Source organism: Mytilus galloprovincialis, chromosome 12, assembly GCF_965363235.1.
Source record: "Mytilus galloprovincialis chromosome 12, xbMytGall1.hap1.1, whole genome shotgun sequence".
NCBI classification, from domain to species: Eukaryota; Metazoa; Mollusca; class Bivalvia; order Mytilida; family Mytilidae; genus Mytilus; species Mytilus galloprovincialis.
Window position 1 is genome coordinate 46,949,007 of NC_134849.1, and position 14,615 is coordinate 46,963,621.

At 31.1% G+C, this 14,615-nt stretch overlaps 1 protein-coding gene across 1 annotated transcript in view; it reads left to right on the plus strand.

Annotated features, from left to right (window-relative positions):
* Positions 1–14,615, plus strand: part of LOC143053990 (uncharacterized) — a 100,388-nt gene that overhangs the window by 17,867 nt on the left and 67,906 nt on the right. Inside the window, exon 4 of the mRNA XM_076226818.1 lies at positions 13,404–13,542. The gene's annotated coding sequence lies outside the window, so the exon portion shown is untranslated. The remainder of the gene's footprint in view (positions 1–13,403; positions 13,543–14,615) is intronic.

Here is a 14,615-nt window from a genome sequence, read left to right on the forward strand (position 1 = left end):
ATCTAACTGTGTATGTAGATTCTTAATTGTTGGTCCCGTTTTAAAATTGGTCTACATTAAAGTCCAAAGGGTCCAAAATTAAACTAAGTTTGATTTTAACAAAGATTGAATTCTTGGGCCTCTTTGATATGCTGAATCTAAACATGTACTTAGATTTTTGATTATGGGCCCAGTTTTCAAGTTGGTCCAAATCAGGATCCAAAATTATTATATTAAGTATTGTGCAATAGCAAGAAATTTTCAATTGCACAGTATTCAGCAATAGCAAGAAATCTTCAATTGCACAGTATTGTGCAATAGCAAGAAATCTTCAATTGCACAGTATTGTGCAATAGCAAATATTTTCAATTGCACAGTATTGCACAATAGCAAGAAATATCTAATTGCACAATATTGTGCAATAGCAAGAAATTCCAATTGGATTTCAATTGGAGTTATCTTTCTTTGTCCAGAATAGTAGTTGAATCAACTTAAATCATTGTTTTATACAATATACAATGTATATTTACTTTTACTACCAACTGATAGATTAAAACAATCTTTACCATTCAGTAATAACAAGCACTTTTTTTACATTTTAATATTTTATGATGTATTTAAATGAGTAGTTATTGTTGCAAACTTCATTAGAAATTTGAATTGAGATCAGTTTCGAAATAAGGGAAAGGGGGATGTGAAAAAAAAAATTGGGGGGTCAATTTTTTCATTTCAGATTTCATAAATAAAAAGAAAATTTCTTCAAACATTTTTTTGAGAGGATTAATATTCAACAGCATAGTGAATTGCTCAAAGGCAAAATTTTTTGTTTAAGTTCATTAGACCACATTCATTCTGTGTCAGAAACCTATGCTGTGTCAACTATTTAATCACAATCCAAATTTAGAGCTGAATCCAGCTTGAATGTTGTGTCCATACTTGCCCCAACCGTTCAGGGTTCAACCTCTGCGGTCGTATAATGCTGCGCCCTGCGAAGCAACTGGTTGATGAAGTTGAAGTGTCCAATCAACTTGAAACTTAGTACACTTTTTACCTATGATATGACCTTTCTAATGTTAATGTCAAATAAGTGTTTTAACCCTTACTTCATGGTTCACTGAACATAGAAAATTAGATTGACCTCTTCAGGTTAAAGTTTTGGTCAAGGTAGTTTTTGATGAAGTTGAAGTGTCCAATCAATTTGAAACTTAGTACACTTTTTACCTATGATATGACCTTTCTAATGTTAATGTCAAATAAGTGTTTTAACCCTTACTTCATGGTTCACTGAACAGAAAATTAGAGTGACCTCTTCAGGTTAAAGTTTTGGTCAAGGTAGTTTTTGATGAAGTTGAAGTCCAATCAACTTAAAATTTAGTAAAAATGTTCCCTATGCTATAATCTTTCTAATTATAATGCTAAATTAGAGTTTTGACTCCAATTTCATGGTCCAATGAACATAGAAAATGATATTGCGAGTAAAACATCCATGTACTTGTGACATTCTTGAAACAAACGTTGAAAAACATTGGCAGATCCAGGGGGGGGGTTCCGGGGTTGGAACCCTCCCTTTTTTTGGCCGATCAATGCATTTAAATGGTAACATATAGTTGGAACCCCCCCTTTGTCCTGGGTTGGGACCCCCCCCCCCCCCCTTTTTAAATGGCTGGATCCGCCACTGAAAAAGGATTCCTGAAAGCTTAATTAAAACAAATCATTGTAATAATTTGTAATAAATTTTATATGTGAATGGTTCATTCCTTGAAAGAATTGTATACCACTTTTTGCAGTATATCAATTTTAAATAGATATGTATGCCATATGATTTATTTCCAAGTCGTTTATCTAACATTCCTCAAGTTACAATATTTTCTTTTTTCTTTAGTTATGAATATCAAATAATCTTCTTTAAAAAAAATGTGAAGATAGCTTCTTTGGACTTCCTTGTTTTTAATGATGTATATTTTTTGTGAATGATATCAAATTGAATTGATGACTTTAGCTTCTAGAACTGTGTCATACAATTTTAACCATTGTGGTGACGTTGACCGATTTTGAGGTGATTCTTTTTCTAGAATCAACGCTTTCACCATCTGCCGGCTTGGGGGCCTCATGTTTGTTTTTTTTTCTTCAAGAATCCACGCTTATCCATTGTATCTATATAAATGAATGTCTGTAACTAAGTTATATATATATATATGTGTGTTTTATGTGCTAGACTGCTAGTATTTGTTGTTATTCTAGAACGCCAATTAATTTCATGTAGGACTGAATTATTATAGTCTAGAAAAATAATTTTGAAAGGCTTTTGATTGGACACGACACTGTCTTGTAAGTAAATGACAATATTATACACTGTGCTGCTAGAATATGTAAGATTTCTGTGTATGGTTTATTTTAAGTTAATTACTTCTGTAATCAAAGCTGAAAAGAATGAAAAAAACCTGTAATATCAAATACTGGTAGATGTATATATTTATCCCTGCATTATAAACAATTAGAAAATAAACTGAGCATTATTTTACAAATCATTATCAGTAAGATTATACTGCAAGTACCAAATAACACCTATATCAATTTCAGTTATTAAAAAAAATTGAGATGCAAGAATGCAGATAAAATTTTTAAAAGGACATTTACCTAAAAAAAGTATCGAAAGTTCATGAGAAGGTCAGTTACAGTAAATGAAGGCCTTCAAAAATATTGTGATAAGTTATGTTCAACCAGTGGTTTCAATCAGATGTGGCTTCTTAGAATTTTTATTGAGATCAAGTCTATAATCATTACAATCCTATTCATGTTAATAGTCATATAACTGTAATAAAGAACTATGCTTTACAACTAAATTCCACTTACTCAATTTCAGGCTCATGATAAAATTTAGTGTTTTTTTCTACAAAAATAAGAATCATCATTAAAAAAATCCTTTGTTTTAGGTCACAAAAATCTCAGATTTGTAAAGGACTACTATGCTGAAGAAGAAAAATCTCTCATTTTTATGCCCCACCTACGATAGTAGAGGGGCATTATGTTTTCTGGTCTGTGCCTCCATCCGTCCGTCTGTGCCTCCGTTCGTCCGTCTGCTTCAGGTTAAAGTTTTTGGTCAAGGTAGTTTTTGAAGAAGTTGAAGTCCAATCAACTTGAAACTTAGTACACTTGTTCCTCATGATATGATCTTTCTAATTTTAATGCCAAATTATAGTTTTGACCCCAATTTCATGGTCCACTGAACATAGAAAATGATAGTGCCAAGTTCAGGTTAAAGTTTTTGGTCAAGGTAGTTTTTGATGAAGTTAAAGTTACATCAACTTGAAACGTAGTACACATGTTCCCTATGATATGATCTTTCTAATTTTAATTCCAAATTAAAGTTTTGACCCCAATTTCACGGTCCACTGAACATAGAAAATGATAGTGCGAGTGGGGCATTCGTGTACTATGGACACATTCTTGTTTTAATCATCAACCTAGTTGCTAAGTTTTGTCGATTGGTTATGACAATTATTCAGTATTTCAATGGGTACTTGTTGTTCACCCCTTCTTCAGCAACTTGTTTGTACTCATATGCATCAGAATTCAAACAATACCTTCTCATATACAAAAAGAAAATCATCCTGCCAAGGTCTTTTATTTCGCTTTCTGATATATTCATGAACCATTTCTGTACATGTCTGTCATTGATCATTTCTGTACATGTCTGTCATGGATCGTTTATATATATGTCTGTTGTTGATCATTTCTGTACAATGTTTGTCATAGATCATTTCTGTACATGTCTTTCATGGATTGTTTCTGTACATGTCTTTCATGAATCATTGCTGTACATGTCTATCATTGATCATTTCTGTACATGTCTGTCATGAATCTTTTCTGAACATGTCTGTCATAGATAATTTCTGTACATGTTTGTCATGTATCATTTCTGTAAATGTCTGTCATGGATCATTTTTGTACATGTTTGTCATGTATCATTTCTGTAAATGTCTGTCATGGATCATTTTTGTACATGTCTGTCATGTATCATTTCTGTAAATGTCTGTCATGTATCATTTCTGTACATGTTTGTCATGTATCATTTATAATTATATATGTCTGTCAAGGATCATTTCTGTACATGTTTGTCATAGATCATTTCTGTACATGTCTGTCATAGATAATTTCTGTACATGTTTGTCATGTATCATTTCTGTAAATGTCTGTCATGGATCATTTTTGTACATGTTTGTCATGTATCATTTCTGTAAATGTCTGTCATGGATCATTTTTGTAAATGTCTGTCATGTATCATTTCTGTACATGTTTGTCATGTATCATTTATAATTATATATGTCTGTCAAGGATCATTTCTGTACATGTTTGTCATAGATCATTTCTGTACATGTCTGTCATAGATAATTTCTGTACATGTTTGTCATGTATCATTTCTGTAAATGTCTGTCATGGATCATTTTTGTACATGTTTGTCATGTATCATTTCTGTAAATGTCTGTCATAGATCATTTCTGTACATGTTTGTCATAGATCATTTCTGTACATGTTTGTCATGTATCATTTCTGTAAATGTCTGTCATGGATCATTTTTGTACATGTTTGTCATGTATCATTTCTGTAAATGTCTGTCATAGATCATTTCTGTACATGTTTGTCATAGATCATTTCTGTACATGTTTGTCATGTATCATTTCTGTACATGTTTGTCATGTATCATTTATAATTATATATGTCTGTCAAGGATCATTTCTGTACATGTTTGTCATAGATCATTTCTGTACATGTCTGTCATGGATCATTTCTGTAAATGTCTATCATGGATCATTTCTGTACATGTCTGCCATGGATCATTTCTGTACATGTCTGCCATGGATCATTTCTGTACATGTCTGCCATGGATCATTTCTGTACATGTCTATCATGGATCATTTCTGTACATGTCTATCATGGATCATTATTTGTTTAATACCTGTTGTAAAACCTTTTTCTTACTGACCTTCAACATGAAAATCAAGTCAAAAGTGATTAGTAAAGCAGGCAAGAAATTTCAGTGTTAACACTATAGTTATATTACAATAATGAAAGTTATATGTTCTTTTTGGAATTGCTGCATAACAAATGTTTATGAAAGCAATTTTTTCACGTTTTCATATAATTGCAATCTATGTATATACGTAATTGAAGATGATAATGCAATCTGTGAAGCTGTAGTACCAATGTCTTTTATATCTAGACTATTGTATTTCACAGTTACACAGCAATGGGGGTCACTTTAACTAATTAGTTTGACAATATTATGTAAATTTTATTCACAGTTTTACCTTAGCTTAAATACATTGCAGGTGATCAAGAACTTGTTTTGTCCAACTTTTGTTGGTTTTCTTTTGATGCAATTTAAAAAATGTGTCTTTTGTTTTCACTCTCTTTGTTCTCCATTTACTTTGGAAAAGCATTGGGTCCATTTTTAATTGGGTTTGACAAATTCAAAACTGGTTTATGGAGATGTACAGTGGGCAGACCCAGGCAATCTATTGCCTTTTGTAGCATTGAAACATTTCAGGTTTTGCACTAAAGTCATACTAGAATAGTATAAAATATGTTCTCTTTTGGAATTCTTTTATCAGAATTGTTTATGATAAAACAAAATACCATTTCTAACTATCTTTCCTATATGTTGCAGTGCCAACATTTGCAGAAATATCAACAGAAGCTCTTCTAAAAACTGTGAAGATAATACTGCAATCTGTGAAACAATAGTACATCAAACTGTCTTCTATCTAGACTATTGTATTTCACAGTTACACAGTGATGGGGGACATTTATATTGTCAGTTTGTCATTCATACGAACAGTTTTATACACAGTTTTACCCAACTTAGTTTCATTAAAGGTGATGAGGAAACTTGTTATATGCAACTTTTATTGATTTTGTTTTGCTGAAAGCTAAAGAATTATTTGTTCTGGTTTTTTTTTTCCCATATATTTTTGAAAAGCTTTATAGTCTTGAATTTTCAATGTATTAAGATTGTACCTGCAACTAGATATAAGGAGATGTGGTATGAATGCCAATGAGACAACTCTCCATCGAAGTCATTAATAACAAAGATATATGTCTTATATATAGATTAGACAGTTAGTTTTCCTGTTTGAATGGTGTTACACTGCGGAAGTTTTGTTTTTAGGCCCTAAATTTATAGCTTGCTGTTTGGTGTGAGCCAAGGCTCCATGCTAAACTAAAGGCCATACTTTTACCTATAATTGTTTACTGTTACAAATTGTGACTTGGATGGAGAGTTGTCTCATTGGTACTCGTACCAAATCTTCTTATATCTATAATTTAAAACCTTTATTCAAAAATGAATACTACAAATTTCTTGACATATGAAACTCCAAGAAAAAATGACATTGGAATAAGGATCAGTATATTCTTTACTGGTTATATGCATATCTTGTGCACATAAGTAAAAGGCAATTATAACACATAAGTTTCCTACTAAACCTGAATAATAAATCATGATTTGAACTTTTTTTCTGATATAACTTGGCATAATTGTACTTGTCAGGAATAGCATATGGAAGGCCTGCATTATATGCCCTCATTATTTATTCCATTTCCTCTCTGTCAAAAAACATTGTTGCCTTAATGGCCCTTTTTGACTGTAATTGATGTATTTTAGAGAGAGACCATTGTTGATATATGTGGCATACAATAAAATCAGAAATTATTGCTATATGTTTTTATTATTGCGAAAAATGCAACATGGTTATAATTGCAATAATTTAAACTCACAAATTAGAATATTTTTTATGAATTGAACAGGATTTTTCTCAATATCACAAAAATTAACATCGCATCTCAAATGACAAAATCGCAGTAATTTCTGAATTTACAGTATTCCATTTCCTCTCAGACGAAAAACATGGTTGCCTTAGTTGTCTGCAGTGATTCTTGACTTTGATGTACTTTAGAAAATGATTATTGTGGACATATGTGGCATAGATTAAGTAACTGTGTTGTATTGCAACACTTTTTACAGAAAAACTTAAGATTGAAATTGATGGTAACTTATAGCTGAATACAGTCCATGACTTACAAATTTTAAAATTTGTTTGAACAGATTATAAATGCTGTATAGGGAGTTATTTTTGCAGGGTGTAAATTTTCCCTTATTTTCACGGATAAAATAAAATCGCCAAAACAAATTCTGACAATTTATAAGTGCACTGGCAAAGTTATTAATAAAAGTTTTGAATCCGCCTAAATATTTCATATAGTCCAAATCCAGCTATACTGTACCATGTACATAGTAGGATATAGGTTGGTCCCCTCCGTAAAACATTCAGTATGCCTTCGGAATATACAAATATTAACTGTCAAGAATTTCAATAACGGCCGGGAAACAGACTAAGTAGGATAGTACTCATTATTAAGTAGTTTAAAATACACAATTTAATGTCTCAAGCTCATGATTTCCTTAAACAGCTTTTATTTTCTTTTTCACAGATACTCTAGTAGAAAGACAGACAGTTTAAAGAGTAAAAGTAATCAGAAAAAATAAGGTCAACATTGCTAAAATCACCATTCTTAACTCCTTCCTGAAGTTATTGCGCTTTGGATTCTGAAAATTTTTTGTCATCTGCTTGACCACAATATTTGTTTTCATCAAATTGGTGATCAGAATATTTTTTAAGAAAAAAAAAACTTACCCCCCTTGAAATTATATGGTTGTACTGTTAAACAGGCCCTTTAGCACCTGGTCCTTTAACCTTTTGCTTGACTTAAATAGTTTTATTGATTTAGAGTAATTTCTCGCAATTTGATTGGCTGATATTGTCCTAATAAATTTCAGTACAATTTTGAATTACGTCAATTGGAATTATCTCCCTTATTTATTACGTCAATTAGAATTATCTCCCCTATACCATTGACCTAATCAAAAAAAAATTGAGTTACTTTAATTTATAGCCCCAATGTTTTCAGTTTTAAATTAAATATTTAAAATATATGTGGTTTATATTATGCTTATATTGAATTTGAATATAATAATATGATATATAACAAAATCAGGATAAATTCGTTACACAGTGTTCATTGTCCTAATACAGAATTTATCGGATCAATGAAATTCATATCGGGTTTGACTTTGCATCACGCGATATGATTTTATTGACCCGATAAATTCTTGTATTAGGGAGCTACCATTTGATTTTTATGGGGGGCTAGGATGAAAAATTTTGTCCTGCATTTTTTTTTAGCTGTAATCTCTGTTCTGCCTTTTTATTTTTCACTCTGTTTGGTCCTGCTTTTTTTTTTTTAGTTTATCCTGACTTTTTTTTACCTAAATTGTCGTCCTGACTTCTTTTTTTGGCAATTGTCTCATCCTGCCTTTTTTTTTTACTCAAAACTCCTGTCCTGCCTATTTTTTTCAAATTTCATCCTAGCCCCCCCCCCCCCCCCCCCCCCCCCCCATAAAAATCAAATGGTAGCTCCCTTAGGACAATTGCACACTGTGTTACTAATAGTAGCATATATGTCCCTTTGCTCTTCTTAATAACATCATGCTGTGAGCAAGGTTGAATTTGTTAATACGTTTAATTAATACCTAAATGTTAAGGGATTCTGAACTATAAGAAATTCACACATCAGTCAATGCATGACCATAAAACTTTCACAGTTTGCAATAATGATATGAAGTTTGTTACTAAGCTACCACTTTGCTTGATTTTAGAATACTACTTCCAAGTAAGCCAGGTTCTTTGCGCATTAAGAACCTTTGCAACAACTCTTTGAAGGGTCCATAGATGGCCTGTTGCAAGGCTACTTTTCATTGTTAGATGGCCCTCAGAGAGTACTCTGATAAAACAAAATTATTTTTGTTTCCGGGAAATTTCCTATATGCCCACATAACACAACAATGTTTCTTGAATAATCTTCATTAGGTACATTGAGCAATAGATTAAGAAAATAATTTATTCTCATTTTCTTGTTAATAAAACCATACAGGGTCCAAGGTTAAATTGTTTAATAATAAAAATATAGTATATATACCAATACACATAATTAACAGCGCCTGGTTATGTTTCATAGCCTGACCAGTTTCGGTCCAAAAAGGACCTTCATCAGAGGCAGAATGGTGGATTAATGTTTGCACCCTATTTATATAGATATGGTAACCGGCAGTTGAGGTAACCGGCAGTCAAGTTAACCAGCGGTTCAGATTTAACTGGCAGTTGAGTTAACCAGCAGTTCAGATTTAACCGGCGGTTCAGAGTTAACTGGCAGATCAAAGTGGATAAATATGTATCTGGTTGATATCTAAATAGGTTCAATTATCCTTTCAGTGAAAAATCCCTGTTAATTATGTGTATTGGTATATATACTATATTTTTATGCTTTTATATTTTTCTCACTGATACACATAGTTAATATGGCTTCTACTAACGAAAGCTCCATTTGGAGTTAATGTGTTTAGAGACCACTTATGTCAGTACACCTTTCCTATATTGCCTGTTAAATTGTTTAATACCTACGATACACAAATTCAAGTGAGCCCAAGACAAATATATTGCAAATATCACTGACCACCATTTTTTTCACAGTTTGCAAAGATTAATGCAAAACTGTATACACATTGACTGGTTTTAACATTTCATCCCCAAATTTAATTTCCTCACATGACGTCAGTAGATTTTCATTAAGTTAAAAACTCCTCTGCGAATCTGAAAAAAAGTGTTTATGTAAATGAGAAAGCATTATGTAAATCTTTCATATTATCACCCTTTGGATGTTCGTGAAACATCTGTCACTAGGGGTCGTGCAGTATTTGATATCTTTATTGTTTTTTTTACCGATTTTACTCCTTGGACTTCAAACTTCTTGCATTAATGAATGCAGAATTATAGACTGCGAACAATAGTTTAAGATTAGTGATTTAGATACATGATTATTTTTGCCAGTTGTCGTTGACTTTGAACATGTTGAACTCAACAAGTAGCTGTGGGCCTTCTCAGATCTGTACTGCATGTCTTTTTTGGTGTTAGGGATTTATAAATACCCTGCCGCATCTTCTTTTCTGAGATCTTGACAATTATATCTAAATATCAGCAACACCTCTACTCAAAATAGATATTTTGCTACAATATACATGTGTGACTGTATGTAAAATATCTTTTTGACTAAGGCTTTGTTGCTCATATCATTTTTGTCCAAAATCTATGTAAAAAATCCAAATTTCTATCGAAAACAATCACCTGATCTAAATTGCAAATAGAAAGTTTGTTAATATAGAAATTTAAGATGTGCGGTATTATATTGTTAATGTGACAATCTTCTATAGAGAACAAATGACACAAAAGTTAGCAAATATGGATCACTCTATATTCTTCTACAATTATCAAGTCCTATACCGCATAGCTTTAGCAAGCTATTTTTGCATCAAAATGACAAATTTAAAACAATAGAAATTTTTGAGAAAACTAACATTTATGTACAAAACAATAAACGAGAAAAACATAATAATGATGCAAGGAAACAACAACAAACAAGTGGTCCCCTTAATTACAGTATTCTGACTTAAGGGAGTTCGCTTCTCAGTTTCAAAGTAATTAACTTTTTGAAACACTAGTTTATATTGATAGGGGATTAATAAAGGACTTCAAAGAGCAAAAAAAATATATAGGTCACTGTGCTTGTTTTCGATATATTAGCGATTGAAATTTTGGCGGGAAAATTTTCTCTCTTGACTTTTCATAGCTTTATCATTGACAAGTTAAAGTCCTCAAAAACTATTAAAAAGTAATTAAAATTTTAAAAGACTTTAACAGACAGCTTATCATTACACATGTAAAAGAATTATAAAAAGAAAAATTGGGGTCACCGGGCAAATTTTTTTTAAAGTATTCAAATGGATAAAACCAGAGGATCTTACTTAAATTTCAAAACATGACAAGCCAGCTTCCTTAAAACGGGACAAGCATAATATACAGAATGCAGAGGCGTTAAACAATCCCCTTAATTACAGTATCCTCACTTAAAACAGGACAGGCATAATATACAGAATGCGGAGGCGTTAAACAATCCCCTTAATTACAGTATCCTGACTTAAAATGGGACAGGGATAATATACAGAATTGAGAAGGTGTTAAACAATTTGAATTAAGGTTTTCAAGTTGCAAGTTTTGTCTAAAAAAGAAAAAAAACAAGATTCCTATTTTACTTTAAAATAATTTACTTTAACTTTTGCAAGGAATTTTATTAAATAGCCAAATGTAGGACCCACTCCATCTTTGTTAAATTCATTCACCCTAGATTTCTTACTTAAAGTGAGTTAGGTTAACGTCTGCTATATGGTGTGGCCGTAATTCCATCATATCAGGGTATTTTTATTTTTAAGTTCTACAATTTACTCTAATAAATTACTATACTTTTGGGACAAAAATAATGCTTATCCATTAGTAAATCTCCAATAAACTTTTGTTTGCAATAAATGATTTCCCCATTATTGATAAGAATAATAGGAGATTGTCTTGTTGGGATGAGACAGCTAGCAAGTAGCAAACAAGCAACAAAAAGTAACAAAAAAATATGTGTAGCATGCTGACAAGTCTCTTAACATTATGGAACCTACATGTCAAGCTAATGAAATATCCGCTATTTATAACATAAGTTAAAAATCCAAAACTCCTTTAATGTTTTAAACAGGATATACATAGACAAAAAACTTAAAGGTTTGAAGAAAACATTTATAATGACCTAGTCAAAGCCTATATTTCATGCAACCCACCTCATTTTAATTACTTATTTAACTGATATTGTTAATGGTTGTTTTTACTATCAAAGGGGAAAAAATACATTTTCTTTGAAGGTTTTGAAATGCTTTGCATTTAAATAATTACTTTGAAAAATTGAAATGCATTGTTAAATGTCTCTTTGATTGTTTATTGGTTGCTTGATATAGGTATTTTAAGTGCAAATTAAAAGTCCACAAAAGTATTGAATTCTTGAGAAGAGAAATCATTAACCTTTTATCAAACAAACTCTGACCAATATTTGTCCAGTGTAGTTTTAATCAAGCAAGCACTTTGCATTCATTGTACGCTCAGCAAATATTGACCGAAAACGGGTTGATAAAACAGGATTCATATTGTCTGCATGGAGTTGAAAGGTAACATGTTTGACCACGGCAACGTAATAGTTCAGAGCCTTATGTCAATATGTCTTCAAGGGCATTGTTTAGTCGATAAGAATTGACTCTGCAAGCGGTTCACACAAGACACAGTTGCTAGGTGACTGAGAGGTGCAGTGGTCAATTTAATTTGTTTATTTGGTTAAATTGAATTTTGTATGTACATAATTATGCGTCTACTAGTAATCTTGACAAGTCGTATATAAGCCTTGTATGGACGTTAAAGCTTTAAATTAAAAAGAACTGAAGATTTTTATTTTGATTATTGGGTTTTTATTAATGCAGTACACTTTCCACAGTGAAGGTTAAGAATAAGAATGATGTTATTTCTATTTATCTGTACATGTGTACTTATAGAAATATTATAACTGGGAGATGTGGGGTATATAAGTCATCGAGATGCCTAACCAAGAAAAAAATAAACTTCAAACATCTAGTGGTCAGCTAACAGCAAATTATGTCTCAATAAAACACAATTTTTCTCTAAAAAAGAAAAGATATGAATAAATATAATATAAAGGAACAGAAATATTCAGATATGACTAAATAATAAACCATTGATTAGTGTTCTTGTTTTTGAAAAGCACATCAATGCGTTAATATTTGTATTCATAAGACAAATTCAGAATATGAAAGAGCAAATGTATATCATTCACAGGGATTATTTTTTTTAAATCTTTGACAAAAAAAAAAAAATGGAAAACATATTGGAGGGATAAAAAAGAATCTCACATTACAAACTAATGGTAACTTAAAAAAACTTGAAGATTCAATTTGAAAATAACTTTATAAAATTGAAGAAAAGCAAATATTTGGAAAAATATTTAAAATTTAAATGCAATTGCTTGGAAAGATTTATTTATAGATAATACTTAAAAGTGACAAATATATTTTTATGAGTGATCAACCTTTTATAAATGATTCGTAATAAAAAAGAAAGTCTCAATAGAGATTTTTTTTGTGTTTATATATATATATATGTCTAAATTTGGGTAAAATATATTCCTTAAAGTGGTTTCATGAATGAGGCCAATTAAGAAAAGATGTAAAATAGGTCATAGGTGTTGTAAAATGAGTCATATTTGTACAATTTAAATGGTGCAATTTTCATTTGAAAAAATGGCTTTGATTTTAAAACACTTTTTATAGCTTGATTCATTTAAATCTCTTTTTGAAAAAAGTGTGGACGCACACAGATGAAGGATTTCAATTAATGTTTTTAATTGTCAATAAATGCTATTTTTATTTGAAGATAAGAAGACACAGCTGTGATTTTATAAAGAGGTCATTTTGCCAGTAACCCATCAAAGACAAGAACATAATTTTATTGACTTCGACACTGAAATCAAGGAACACTGCAAGTCCTGACCCTTTATAGAAATCCCTGAAAGGTAGTTTAAACATATTTATTTATAGTGGATTGGGAAACAAGTTATAGCAACTTATATTAATCCCTCATCACTTTTCGGGTGTAAGTGCTGCCTTGTAGAGGCATTAACCTACTCTTTTCCGAAATCTACAAGAGTGTCTTTTATTTGCAAGAGATATCCCATTAATTTAAAATATTGTGAAATATTTCATAAGAATGAAAATGAAAAGTATATATATAAAAGAGTTTGAATGGCCTCACAATTGACAATATGGTACCCTCTCAACAAGCAGTGTGTAGAATAAACACATAGATATGATAAGAAGATCTGGTATGAGTGGCTAATTAGACAACTTTCTCTTCGAAGTCGCAATTGGTAAAAGTAAACCACTATAGGTCAAGGTACAGTCTTTTACGCAAAGCCTTGGATGCTGTATTTGTTTACCCTAACTATTGTGTCTGTATTTATATTGTATGTTTCTCTGTAAACTTAAATTGTATCTAGTTTTTAGAGAATAAAGTATCTATCTATCTATCTTATGCTTTCAAGAAATCATAAAGTATCAACTATGAAAAGTGATTTGTCTCAGTTCGATTTGCTCAATATATTTTTCTCAAATGGAAAGGGATTCAAGATATGTAGGAATGTTGTATCATAAATAAGAAATCAGAAAGATAAAATGCAATTACAAAAAAAGAAAGAAAAAGACTCTTCAAATGTGATACCAAAAATAGAAAATGAAAAACGTGACTAAATTACTCTTTAACACTTATGAAAGGCATGATAAAGCCTTATATAGCCCTTTGTATTTGAAAAAAAAATAATTAAGGTGTCATCAAGACAAAAAAAAAATAAGAACATTAAGTATGATTGCAATTGAGAACAACTGTCATCCAGAGTCAATGACGTAGAGGTTAATAACTCTTAAAACAGTTTAATGAGTCAGTCTAAAAAAAGTGCAAAAAAGAAAACAAGGGGCAATATATACACCACAAATAGAACAAAAAATATAAATAATTTGAAGGTCTTTCCACATCAAAGAAATTTAGAAAAGAAGATAGTTTCTTTATACTGATGGGGATGAAGCAATGGCT